Raw genomic sequence first — 9,292 nt, 5'->3', positions numbered from 1 at the left:
TGCATCACATTGAAGCTTTGTCATCCATAATTTTTGCTCAACCATTTCAATGTACATTGGTGCCCGTTTGAAATCCATACATAGTGATAACTTCTCTTTCCTTTGGCTGAGATTATCATGCTTAGTTGCTTCTCCACATGAAAGGTCAATACATAAGGTGCGATGGTCGGATTCCGGGGTCCATTGACCAAACCTAAAACTCTTTATGCGATACATGATGGCTTCAGAGAGTAGCATATAGTCAATCACACTATCCCCATTATGTCTTCTACATGTAAATCCATTGGTTCCCACTCCACAAAGATACACCATTGGCAATGAGCATACCCGTGCTATTACACATGTGTAAAAGTAACTTTCCATAGTGATCCGGCTCTTTCTCATCCATTGAAGTACGATCATACAAGTGAACTTCCTCCAACTCCCTTGAAATGTATGGCATATCAAATTGTTGAGTATCATGTTGCAATGTTTTTGTGCGAGCATTCATATCCCCAAATACAATAACATCACCTTCACCTTTGAAATAAGCAATGTCCTCTTCCAAATCAGAAAATGGTTGATCTCTATCCATGCAAGCATAAAAGGGAGAATCATGATGAGGAATGTAGCAACGGCTACAAAAAATGGGTGCTCTTTTTGGTGTCATAATTTTCAGCCATACATAACGTTTGTACTTGTTATCTTTCACAATTGATACAAAATCTTCCAATCCTTTCTTAACCATACATGCTAACCCTCCTTGTCCTCTTCGTTGCTTGAGATTCTTTGACCACATCAATGAATGTACATTGTAACCTTCTAAGCCGTTAATCCTTTGTGTATCATGCTCCCAAGTTTCAACAAGAAGTACAACATCGGCTTTGCTTGTTAGTTCATCAATGCCAACCCCCGCATTCCATGGGTATCCATTACAATTTCAAAAGCATATTTTCAATTGTAACTCGGTCTCATAGGTCACGCATCCCTATTTGCTTGAGAGACTTGCCTCCTCCTTGGGCACATTTTCTTCATGAGAGATCTCCTTGTTTTTATTATTCTTTTCCTCATATGCCTTGCGACGCATATTTTGTTGCTTAATAGTGCGATCTTCAGATACAAAACATTTTGTATCCCTCAAATAGATCCAATTATTAACGGATAATCTTTCGCTTGGTCTCATCCGGCATGGTGCATACAATTGGCCGTTCTCCCGAGCGAGGAGCTCCTTGCTTCCCCACTCTATGTGCTCCATAGACCATAACTCCGGACATGCCAAAGTGGGTTTTGAAGAAATCTTCAATAACAATGGCAAGAGAAGGAGGTGTCTCTAACTTCTCTTCGGGAATTCCACGAATAACAATGTTCTTGGAACGTCGCTCCCGTTCCTTCAACTCCTCCACATCCACATTCTCAACATTCTTTGTTTGAACCATAGCTTGCATGAGTGAGAAATTAGAAACCACATTGCTACCACATACATCAGCCCAAGACTTGTTTGTGCATACATTTTTCATGTCGCACACACACACAGAGAGAGAGAGAGAGAGAGAGAGAGAGAGAGAGAGAGAGAGAGAGAGAGAGAGAGAGAGAGAGAGAGAGAGAGAGAGAAAGAAAAAGAGGGAAAGAGGGGGGGAAACGAGGAGAGAGAGAAAGAGAGATAGAGAAGGACAAAAAAATAGATAGGGAGAGAGATGGAGAAAGAGAGAGATAGAGGAGAGAGAGAGAGAGAGAGAGAGAGAGAGAGAGAGAGAGAGAGAGAGAGAGAGAGAGAGAGAGAGCGAAGATGCAGTGAGAGAGAGAAGACTTAGTTAGTGAAAGAAGAAAGGAATATAGAGAGAGAGGGAGAGAGAAAGAGAGAAAACTTAGTCAGACATGTAGAGTACGAACTTGGGAGTGGGTAAGTTGTATTAAGACCATAAAGCGTGAAGATTTAGAGGTATAATCCGCTAGGTATAGAGCGAGACTCAGCTAGGTAGAGAAAGATCTGCAGAGATAGAGAGATAAAAATAGTCATAAACACTACAAGAGGTTGTGTGCTCTTGTGACGCTGTTAGCGACGGAAATACACTGGGTTTTTATAACCCCCGGCGTCGCTAAAACCGTCGCTAATAGCGTCGCTATAACCGTTGCTATACGCGTCGCTATATAGCGACGCATATAGCGACGGTTATAGCGACGTTTAAACAGAAGTCTATAGCGACGCTACAGAGCCATAAATAGCGACGGTTATAGCGACGCCCGAGAGATTTTTTTTTTGGTGACAGGGCATTGAATGCCCTGCCACCCATCAACCATATTGTACTTGATTCACTTTTTAAAAAAAGTGCAAGGGTAGATAATAGACCCAAAATAGTCACCCACAAGACGCATTGTTTGCAAAATTGACAAGCGTAAAATTGACAATTGTACACATCATAGGCAAAATGAATTGATTGGCAAATGTAATAATGACAATTGTACAACATCATAGGCATAAAGAATTGATTGGCAAAATGAACTGCGGTGACAAATGTAATAATATACATGGTTCAAAAAGACGTATAAAATCCGTCTCATGATACATAAGCTATGAGAAACCCTAAACTAATGCTATCTAGCTACGGCTAAACTGACGTCGTCTAGTCAGACGTCTCATCGTGTCCAAGCGGCATATCTGTAGGATTCTGCAAAAAAAGACAATAAGACAGCTTTCAGTAAGTATAAACATATAACGACATTTATAAAACAATACAAAAAATAGAAAAGAGTAAACCCTAATACTAACCATGCCGCCGCGAGAACTGAGAATGTCCATTAGGGCGTTTAAGCCCTTCCTGCCTGCGTACTCGCGCTCGTACGGTGTGGGATCACGTCCTGTCATCGACCACTGTCAAAACATACAAAGATTTCATTATGTTAGAATTAAAAAACTCATAAACCCTAAACTATCGAACATAAAGAGCAATGCGAAAACACTTACAAAATCGGCCTCAAATGATGCCCATCCACCGCTCCCCAAGTGGTGCGAGCTCCCTGCCTCTACTCGCGCTCTGGCTGCATCCTTTTGTTGCTTCCACTTGTCGGGATTCTCGCGCGCTGCTTTCTTCGCATTCTTCCAATCTTCTTTGGCGAGCCAATCTGGCCTGTTTCACCCATGCTTGATTGCTTTTTGCACTTTGGAACGCTTGTGTTTGCAGTATTCGCGCATTCGAATCTTCATCAGGTCTTCATTGAACCCCTTTGCCTCTTCTCTAGCTGTAGCACTTCACAGCATCTTAACATCTTTTCACAGTAGATCTTTTCACTGTTCGTCTAACTCTAAACCCTAAACCGTAATTAATTCTTGTGTGGACTCGATCTAACATAAATAAGTGTAAATCTAAGTAAACGTAAATCTAACTAAAAATAAACCTAAATCTAATTTAACGTAAGTCTACATCTAACCTAATCTTTAACGTCTTTTGGGATAGTTTCCTACGACGTTAAAACTCTCTTCTTCTTGTGTGTGTGTGTGTGTGTGGGTAAACGTAAATAAACCTAAGTCTAATCTAATATAACATAAATCTAAATCTAACGTAAATTATGTTATATTAAAAACAAAGAACTAAACTAAAAGGGATTATAAGAACCTTAAAACTGATTTAACACATAATTTTTCACATAACTCGGCAAGAGTTGGCATTCTCATCACTAAAGAAGTGAGAGTTAACTTCTGGCGGTGACGCTGCCTCATCTCCATCCACATCTGATGACAGCAATTGGCCCTTTAGACCGTTCTTGCTCTTGTTACTAACTTTGAAGTTGCTATTGAATGACTAGAGGCTGTCTAGATGGTCATTGTGTCGGGGATGTAGTGACTCTTGCCGCCCTGAAGATCCACCTTCTTCCCTATCTTCTGAAGACATTTCACCAGTACTTTTGGATCGACGGAGCCCACCATGAGTGAAGGCAGCAATACCCTATATTCCATTGAGGGCTTTCTTCACCCACTTCATGCAGGCATCGCAGTCTATGGAGACCTAAATCTAATCTAATATAACGTAAATCTAAATCTAGCATAAATAAAAGTAAATCTATTTAAAAATAAACCTAAATCTAATCTAATTTAACTTAAATAAACCTAAATCTAATTTAACGTAAGTCTACATCTAACCTAATCTTTGAAGTCTTTTAGGATAGTTTCCTATGACGTTATAACTCTCTTCTTCTTGTGTGTGTGCGCGTGTGTGGATGTGTGTGCCAATAAAAAGAGATAAATGGTATAACCTTTCTATCACCCATGCCAAGTATGATAGATTGGTTATGCCATTTCCCTCTTGAATAATAGGTCTTGAGTTCAACTCCTCGTCGGCTAGATCTTTAGGTCTTTTAATTTTAATTAGTTTCCTACGACGTTAAATTAGTTTCTCTTTCTTTCTCTCTCAATGTGTGTGCGTTTTTTTGTTTATGCATGTTTTCTCTCTCTTTTCCTCTCTCAATGTGTGCGTTTTTTGTTTATGCATGTTCTCTCTCTCTTTTCCTCTCTCAATGTGTGCGTTTTTTGTTTATGCATGCTCTCTCTCTCTTTTCCTCTCTCAATGTGTGTGTGCATTCTTTGTTTATGTATGTGTGTGCGCGTTTTTGTTTATGTTTGTACTCTCTCTCTCTCTCTCTCTCTCTCTCTCTCTCTCTCAAAAACACTATGTGTGTGTGTGTGTATGTGTGTGTGTGTGTGTGAGAGAGAGAGAGAGAGAGAGGGACAGAGAAAGAGGGGAAGGGAACATGAGAGTGAGGAGAGGGAAGAAGCATACCTGGCTCTCCTTCCTCTCCTCGTGTGCGTGTGTGTGTGTGTGTGTGGAGAAGAGAGAGAGAGAGAGAGAGAGAGAGAGAGAGGGAGAGCGTTACCTGCTCCTTGCTTGAGGGCGCCGAAAAACTCAGATCTGAGATCTGAGTTTTTGGGCGCTCTCTGTTATTTTTTTAGCCCAGTCGGCGTCGCTATGAGCGTCGCAAATTTACAAGTAAATTTGCGACGCTTATAGCGACGCTCATAGCGACGTCAGGAATTTTTTTTTTGAGCGTCGCTGTGTGAGCGTCGCTAATATGAATAGCCTCTTGTAGTGAAAGTCATAAAAAGAGAGAAACATTTATCATGGAGATAGACATGTATGGGGAGATAAGTAGATATGGATAGTAAGATTCATAAAGAGAAAAATACAGACTGGACTAGTGAGAGAGAGCAATCTGGAGAAGGGAAGTAAGGGAAAAAAGTTATGTATTTCTATTCCATATTTTTTTAGAGAAACAAAGGCGTGCTAAATATGGTTAGAAAAAATGAGAGATAGTTAGAAAAAATTGGCCAGCATCTCCTTTGTTGTAGGATACAATTAAAAAAAAACCAAGCACTCTCTGAGTGACCTCACATGAGGATTTTTTAATATAAATAACCAGAAATTAATTACATTATACCATTCGTAACATAATTACCAAAAAAGTTTGACCATTACATGGTCCAAATACCAATACTGTCTTACCATGTTTCACTAATTCTGTGTAAAAAGTTATCTGCATTCATTAGTTAGCTGAATTATCATTGAACCATGTAGGTATACAAACCATTTGTAATATAATTACAAAAAACGGTTTACCATTACATGGTCCAACTACCAATACCATCTTACCATGTTTCACTTTTTCTAGGAACAAAGTCATCTGCATTCATTAGTCAGCTGAATAATCATTGAACCATGTAGATATACATAATCCAAAATGAGAATAAAACAGTATTTCATCAAATTAATGCGAGAATGACTCTTATACTGAATTAAACTTAATGTTGTGATAAACCAGCTGCACTTCAATAAAAGGCACGATGTAAAACATTTTATACATTCAATGCGTCTCAGTAAGCTTTTAGAAAAGCATTACCTGGTTAGATGATGATGTCATGCTTGCAGGATGAAGTTGTCGTAGTTTTGATGTTCCTTGTAAGACTTTAACTGACAAGAAACAAATTCATGAGGGCATGTACACAAAAAATTTGGTTTGTTTTAATACAAACTGTGTAGTAACTAGTGAAAAAGAGTGTCTAAACCAAGGTTCACATCCATAAATGTGAACATGAAGCCTTTTTTGTATATTCTGTGGTTATGCATGCCTATAGTCCGCAAACTTATTATGAACTGTTTGCAAAAAAACAATTTAAATCCATCGTTATTAGGTAAAAAGTAGTTTGGGTAAGATAATCATTTGCATAAATGAACCATCTCAAATATCCTCCATTTACTATATATATAGTCAAATCATAACGTGACCTAAGCCATAAACTGAATACAAAACAATATTTGCATACTTTAAGGTTCTGTATAGCTATGGTCCATAATCCAATTACGCAATACTTTCAGGAAAAAACCGTTTACTTAATCCACTGTCAATGTGTAAAAAAATAGTTTAAGCTAGATAACTATACAATGTGGACAATGAAGTTTACTACGAGTCATTTAATAAGTTTTCTACTTGCAAACGATTTGTAACAAGGTATGATTTTGGCCTTTACTTGCCCAAAGCGAGGAAAAAGGTTTCTCACTCAACCTCACGCATACAAGGTCGATAAACTTCATGAGTGAAAAACCAAGAACAACATGTATTTGCATAAACCAAAAAAACAAACAAATGTAGTGTTTGTAGGGATTCATTTACTTGTCAGATTTTGGTGCGAATGCTCAGAATTTGAGGGAGAAATTCTGTTTTACTGATGAAATTTAGGATAGGTTTGTGTACCCGGGAGTATTAGGGTTTGTAGAAGATGAAAGATCTCTCTGCAAGGTAGGAGGAGGGAAGAGGGCGACAGGTTGGAAGGTCACACTTGTGTTGGCGGAGGGAGAAAGAAGGCGGACCTGGCTACGAAAGGTAGAAATCGTGTGCCGAGTCTGTATGCGGAAGAAGGGAGGAGGACGACCGGTATGTGAAAGGAGGGTCGAGGTCGCATGACTGTGGTATGTGGGAGGGGAGCGGAAGGGGAAGAATGCCGCATGCGTAGGTGAGCAATATGTTGTAGGTGCAAACCTATGAGCCCAAAGAGTAAGCGCAAGATTTGGTGTGCTCGCAGAGATGAAGTTGAGTAACTTGGTGAGAGAGAGAGAGAGAGAGAGGGCCGTGAAGGTTCTGCTACAGATTACACATGCGGCTTCAAACACACATATGGTTTTTGCGCACTTGCCCTTCAAGCTCATACACATGCACTTGCCGCCTCTTTCCAAATAGACTTCCCGATGCTTCCACCCCACACCTCCACTCCATAAAGAAGCACTGGTGTCACCAATGTGTCAAAGAGGTACTTTTTGAGAGCCCAACACTTGATCTCTCCAACATTGCACATGTTCTCAAATGCATAATAAGCCCTCTTTCCGGCTTCCAAGCGACGCATTGCATAATCCTTCCATTTATGATTGGATGGAACCTCAAGGCCAAGGTACTTGAAGTGATCTACCACTTCAAGTTGCTCATTGTTGTATACAATGCATGGATTCTCGTCATTGAGGGTCTTTACAAGCATAACCTTGGTTTTGGATCCATTCACGATCAGCCTGCTATGTAGGCAAAAGCGTTCCAAGACACTCATAAGCTTTTGTGCATATTCTAAGGTATGTGCCAAGAGCACTACATCATCAGCATAAAGCAAAAGCATGATCACCGCATTTCCGATCTTAACCTCTTCTATGCCTTCTTGCTGCATAAAATAAAAAACCATGCATTCCAATTCATCAATGAGTAGCCCAAAGAGGGTTGGGGAAAGTGGGCATCCTTGTTTGACACCAATGGTGCTTGCAAAAAATTTTGGAATTCCATCTCCCATACGTAATCGACATAGCACTTTTTGGTAGACGCAAAAGACTGCATGCATAAATCCTCTCGGCACTTGAAGGCTTTGCATACGTCTCTAAAGATTTCCTCGCGGTACCATGTCAAAAGCTTTCTTGAAATCCTCAAAGCAACAATACAACTTTTTTCCTTTCAATCGAGACGCTTCCATAAGAACTTGAAGAGTGACAAGGTGATCAATAGTGCTATGATTCTTTCGAAAACCTGCTTGGCCAAGCGCACGTTTGCCATTCTTTTCAGCCCATTCACTTATCTTCATATCCATGATACATCCAAATAACTTCGCCATCAAAGAACCAACCATTATAGTACGATAGTTGTTCACATTGTTTACATCTCCTCCTTTGTGCAAAGGTTTGATCCAATTTGCACTCCAATCATGAGGCATGCCATATTGAAGTACAAGGTTAAACATATCGCATATCCAATATCGTGTTTTCTTGCTTGTCCATTTAATCATTTCAGCCTTGACACCTTGAAGGTCACTTGCCTTGTGAGTAGCAAGTTTCTCAAGTGCACGACATACATCTTCAATGGTAAAGAAGGGAGACATAAACGGAAGGGAGCTACAACACTCCATCTTATCAACATTGGGTTGCTCATAGAGGTTCTTGCAATGCATATACATATCCTCGAGAGTCAAGTCACCAAAGCTCTCAACACGCTTGCCTTTTAGATTTTGCCAAAACTTGCCACATGCATGTGCTTTCTCTTGCGCTAAAAGAAGTTGTTTTTTGACTTCCCACCTTCTCCTCTTCTTTTGAACAAGTGCTTTGTATGTGTGTGAACATTCCAAGTAAACTTCCTTGTCTTTGATTGCATCCAATCTTAGCAAGTGTTTTCGGGTTTGACTACATTCCATGTCAAACTATTTCTTCTTGGTACTACCCTTCTTAGACCTTTTGCAAGACATGTGTTTCACCGAAAAGCATTCCTTCGCACAAGAGCAAATTACTTCTTTGAAAACTTTTCACTTGCATTCTAATGTTGGGCTCTCTTGATGCTCTATCATGCTTAACACTTGGTCCACCATATCAGCATATATGAGTGCTCGTTTGAAGTCTAGACGTAGGTACAAATGATTCACATCATGATTGGAGGCTACATGCTCGGGCCGTTTACCACACTTGAGGTCAATACATAACATCCTATGATCCGATTCCGGATTCCATTCACCAAGTGTAAAGCTTTGTATGCATTCTAGAGTGGCTTCCGAGAACAACATATAGTCAATCACGCTATCACCATTGTGCTTTCTACATGTAAAGTCATTGGTGCCTTGCCATAGAGATACACCATTTGCAATGAGCATTCCGGTGCTATTGCACATATGTAGAAGTGACTTTCCATAGTGATCCAGTTCTTTTGCATCATTAGAACTTTGATTATACATGTATGAGTCATCCATTCTTCTTGAGACATGCGGCATGTCGACTTGTTGTGTGTCGTGTTGTAACATATTTGTGCGAGCATT

The 9,292-nt window shown here is 39.9% G+C and overlaps 1 long non-coding RNA gene across 2 annotated transcripts in view; it reads right to left on the bottom strand.

The window, feature by feature from the left end:
* Window positions 1-2,399: 2,399 nt before the first annotated feature.
* The window catches only part of LOC147453567 (uncharacterized), a 17,757-nt gene continuing 10,864 nt past the window's right edge, over window positions 2,400-9,292 (bottom strand). For both annotated transcript variants that reach the window (XR_015188550.1, XR_015188549.1), the window contains 3 exons: window positions 2,942-5,936; window positions 2,747-2,848; window positions 2,400-2,645 (listed from right to left, as the gene is read on the bottom strand). This is a non-coding gene — a long non-coding RNA (uncharacterized LOC147453567). The remainder of the gene's footprint in view (window positions 2,646-2,746; window positions 2,849-2,941; window positions 5,937-9,292) is intronic.

The sequence above is a fragment of the Adiantum capillus-veneris genome, chromosome 7, assembly GCF_014529385.1.
Source record: "Adiantum capillus-veneris isolate H3 chromosome 7, ASM1452938v2, whole genome shotgun sequence".
Classification (NCBI taxonomy): domain Eukaryota; kingdom Viridiplantae; phylum Streptophyta; class Polypodiopsida; order Polypodiales; family Pteridaceae; genus Adiantum; species Adiantum capillus-veneris.
This window is presented reverse-complemented; position numbering and strand designations above follow the sequence as displayed.